This window comes from Neophocaena asiaeorientalis, unplaced genomic scaffold, assembly GCF_003031525.2.
Source record: "Neophocaena asiaeorientalis asiaeorientalis breed wild unplaced genomic scaffold, Neophocaena_asiaeorientalis_V1.1 scaffold254, whole genome shotgun sequence".
In the NCBI taxonomy this organism is placed as follows: domain Eukaryota; kingdom Metazoa; phylum Chordata; class Mammalia; order Artiodactyla; family Phocoenidae; genus Neophocaena; species Neophocaena asiaeorientalis.
The window spans coordinates 2,348,748-2,353,232 of record NW_020174705.1 but is presented as its reverse complement, the minus strand read 5'-3'; the positions used below and the strand labels follow the sequence as shown (position 1 = coordinate 2,353,232).

General features: G+C 39.1%; 1 pseudogene; it reads left to right on the top strand.

Moving 5' to 3' along the window:
* Positions 1-1,943: 1,943 nt before the first annotated feature.
* Positions 1,944-2,355, top strand: LOC112409338 (cysteine-rich PDZ-binding protein pseudogene; annotated as a pseudogene).
* The last annotated feature ends 2,130 nt before the right edge of the window (positions 2,356-4,485 follow it).

Below are 4,485 nucleotides of genomic sequence, written 5' to 3'. Positions count from 1 at the left end.
CATTGACATAAGATACATTTATGTATATGTGTTAGGGTAAAATTCATTCACATATCTGTTATGTTTTAACCAGGGAAGCAGAACCTCCATGAGCAATATAAAATAAGGAATTAATTGTAGAGATCACGTTTTACATGATTGTGGGAGTAAGGGGGAAAGCCTATGGAAGGCTGGCTGCCTCTTCATCTACAACTGCTAAAGTCAGAGAAATCAGAAAATCAGAAAAAGAGTTAAGGGGGAAGCAAGGGAGAGCGAGGACAAACTGGAACCACATCTGTCTCTCTCTGCCTCTACCCTTGATAACATAATGACTTGCAGAAGGAGCTGGTGCCCTTCACCTTGAATCTGCAAATGTGCCTGGCTCAGGACACTGAGAAGCTAGTGGAAGAGACTTGGTGAGAGCTGCAGGAGCCATGGACCTGCTGCTGACCAAAGGAGCTCAGCAGATCAGTGACCATGTGCATGAGCTAGTGAGGACTCATCCCTGCACTGACCTCAGAGCTTCATTGCTGCTTCAAGAAGATATAACAATTATAAATATATATGCACCCAATATTGGAGCACTTATATATATAAAATAAATATTAGCAGAACTAAAAGGAGAAATAGACAGTGATACAGTTATAGTAGAGGACTTCAATATCCTACTTTCAACAACTGATAGATCATTCAGACAGAAAAACAATAAGGAAATACTGGACTTGAATAACACTATAGACCAATGGACCTAGCAGACATATACAGAACATTCCATCCAAAACCAGAAGAAGACACATTCTTTACAAGGCACATGGAACATTCTTCAGGAGAGATTATATATTAGGTCACAAAACAAGTCTTAACAATTTTAATAAGATTGAAGTCATATCAAGTATCTTACCTAAACACAATGGTATGAAACTAGAAATCAAAAATAGGAAAGGGCTTCCCTGGTGGCGCAGTGGTTGAGAATCTGCCTGCTAATGCAGAGGGTTCGAGCCCTGGTCTGGGAAGGTCCCACATGCCGCGGAGCAACTAGGCCCGTGAGCCACAACTACTGAGCCTGCGCGTCTGGAGCTTGTGCTCCGCGACAAGAGAGGCCGCGACAGTGAGAGGCCCACGCACCGCAATGAAGAGTGGCCCCAGCTCGCTGCAGCTAGAGAAAGCCCTCACACAGAAACGAAGACCCAACACAGCCAAAAATAAATAAATAAAATTAAAAGTCCAGTTCCTTCCTAACTCTACTAAAAAAAAAAATAGGAAAAAAATTTATAAATATGTGGAAATTAAATGATATACACCTGTACAACCAACCAATGGGTCAAAGAAGAAATCAAGAGGGAAATAAAAAACTATCTTGAGACAAACACAACATACCAAAACTTATGGGATTCATCAAAAACAATCCTGAGGTAAGTTAAGAGTGATAAACACCTACATTAAGAAAAAAGAAAGATCTCAAACAATCTAACTTTACACCTCAGGGAATTAGAAAAAAGAAGGAAAAATAAGTCCAAAGTTAGCAGATGTAAGGAAATAAAGATTAGAGATAAATTTCAAAGACACTAGAAAGACAATTAAAAAGATCAACAAAACTAATAGTTGGGGTTTTTTAAAAAGATAAAACTGACAAACCTTTAGCTAGACTAACAAAGAAAAAAAGGGAGGAGACATTACAACTGATACTACAGAAATATAAAGCATCATAAGAGACTGCTATGAACAACTATACGCCAACAAATTGTATATAACCTATAAGAAGTGGATAAAATCCTAGAAACATGCAACCTATCAAGACTGAATCATAAAGAAATAGAAAATCTGAACAGCCCAATTGCAAGTAAGGTAATTGATGCAGTAACCAAAGACCTACCAACAAAGAAAAGCCCAAGACCAGAAGCCTTCATGGGTGAATTCTACCAAACATTTAAAGAACTAGCTACCACTCCTTCTGTCATGGAAGGATGGTGTGTGAAAAATGTAAAAAGAAACTTGGTACTGTTATCACTCTAGATACATGGAAAGATGGTGCAAGGAATATCACAGGAAGTGGTGGAAGAGAGCTGGACAAAAATAAAGCTTTGACCTAAAAAAAAAAGCAAGACTTGATCCACATGGAAAGAATAGGTCCTCCACTTACAGAATTTGTAAAAGTTCTGTGCACCAACTGGGTTCTCATTATTGCCAGTGCTGTGCCTACAAAAAGGGCGTCTGCACTGTGTGGGGAAAAAAATTTGGATACCAAAAACTACAAGCAAACGTCTGTCCAGATGTATTGAAGTTTCTGGCTTTCCATATGGTTTACTTTTTGCTTTGAATTTTCAAGGCATAACATAGATGTTCAGGTTACAAAATATGTCTTAAAACAATTAGGTTTAAATCAGGGAAGTTGACTGGTATTCATTCTTCTGTTTTCAAGCAGTTCTGAACTGCAACGGTGTAACTAGTTTTCTGTCTTAAGTTGCTTTTTTTCCTTACAAACATCTTATTGAACTGGAATACGTGGCAAATGTAATGAAAAATGATTTTCCCAGTTCTATATGTACCTTTTATTTATCATTATTTATATATTATTTTTATCCTTTCTCTCTACTTTATTTGTAGATATTGCAAAAGTGTGAAGGAGATTATTGATATTTGGCTCTGAACTTGGCATCCAGACATGTAATTCTTCCCTCATTCCCTGTTGGTTGCAAGTTCTCAGAATCAGCAGCCCCTTAATTAATGGCAGCTTCATAGGGAATTTAAATATCTGAGACCTTTATTACTAAATTGTTCCTTAAGTAATTAGCCCAGACCCAAATCAAACACAAGCTGTAGTTATGATATTTTTTATTTGTTCTTGAAGCCAAAGTGCCATTATCTTTCATATGAGAATGAGAACACAAGGGATACCCTGTATATGTCTACATGAATACATTGGATTTCAGAAAAATACATATTCCATACATTACCTTGAATTCAAACTGTCATGAAAGCCAGGATAACTATGTGCACCCATGATGATATGCAATGAATGAATCACCACTCTTAGGGAAAGTGCTTTGATGCAGAAACCAAACGTTTTCTTTTTACCTCCTCTACTTCCCCCTCCCCTGCTAAAAATAAATAGAATTTAATTAATTAATTAAAGAACTAATGCCAATATTTCTCAACTTTCCAAACAATTGAAGAGGAGGGAACACTTCCAAACTCATTTTATAAGGTCAGCATTACCCTCATACCAAAGCCAGATAAAGACAGTATAAAAAAAGAAAATTATAGGCCAATATCTCTGATGAACATAAATGCAAAAACCCTCAACAAAATGAGAGAAAACTGAATTAAACAGCACATTAAAAGGATCATGCGGGCTTCCCTGGTGGCACAGTGGTTAAGAATCTGCCTGCCAATGCAGGCAACACAGGTTCAAGCCCTGGTCCAGGAAGATCCCACATGCCGCACAGCAACTAAGCCCATGCTCTACAACTACTGAGCCTGCGCTCTAGAGCCTGTGAGCCACAACTACTGAGCCCGCGTGCCACAACTACTGAAGCCCGTGCACCCTAGAGCCCATGCTCTGCAACAAGAGAAGCCACCACAATAAGAAGTACTGCAATGAAGAGTAGCCCCCACTCTCCGCAACTAGAGAAAGCCCACATACAGCATTGAGAGAAAACTGAATTAAACAGCACATTAAAAGGATCATGCGGGCTTCCCTGGTGGCACAGTGGTTAAGAATCTGCCTGCCAATGCAGGCAACACAGGTTCAAGCCCTGGTCCAGGAAGATCCCACATGCCGCACAGCAACTAAGCCCATGCTCTACAACTACTGAGCCTGCGCTCTAGAGCCTGTGAGCCACAACTACTGAGCCCGCGTGCCACAACTACTGAAGCCCGTGCACCCTAGAGCCCATGCTCTGCAACAAGAGAAGCCACCACAATAAGAAGTACTGCAATGAAGAGTAGCCCCCACTCTCCGCAACTAGAGAAAGCCCACATACAGCAATGAAGACCCAACACAGCCATAAATAAATAAATAAATAAGTTCACTATTAAAAAAAAAAAGGATCATGCACCACAACCAAGTGAAATTTATCCATGGGATGAAAGGAAAATTAAACATATGCAAATCAATAAATGTGATATACTACACTAACAGATTGAAGAATAAGAATTATATGATCATCTCAGTAAATTCCAAAAAAGCATTGACAAAATTCAACATCCTTTTTATGATAAAAACTCTCAACAAATGAGGTATAGAAGGAATGTTCCCCAACATAATAAAGGCCATATATGACAAGCCCACAGCTAACATATTCAACAGTGAAAAGCTGAAAGCTGTTCCTCTAGATCAGGAACAAGACAAGGATGCCTACCTTCACCACTTTTTTTTTTTTGGAGTAAAATTGCTTTACAATATTGTGTTAGTTTCTGCTGTACAATGAAGTGAATCAGCTATATGTATACCTATATCCCCTCCCTCTTGGACCTCCCTCCCACCTCCCCCATCCCACCCATCTA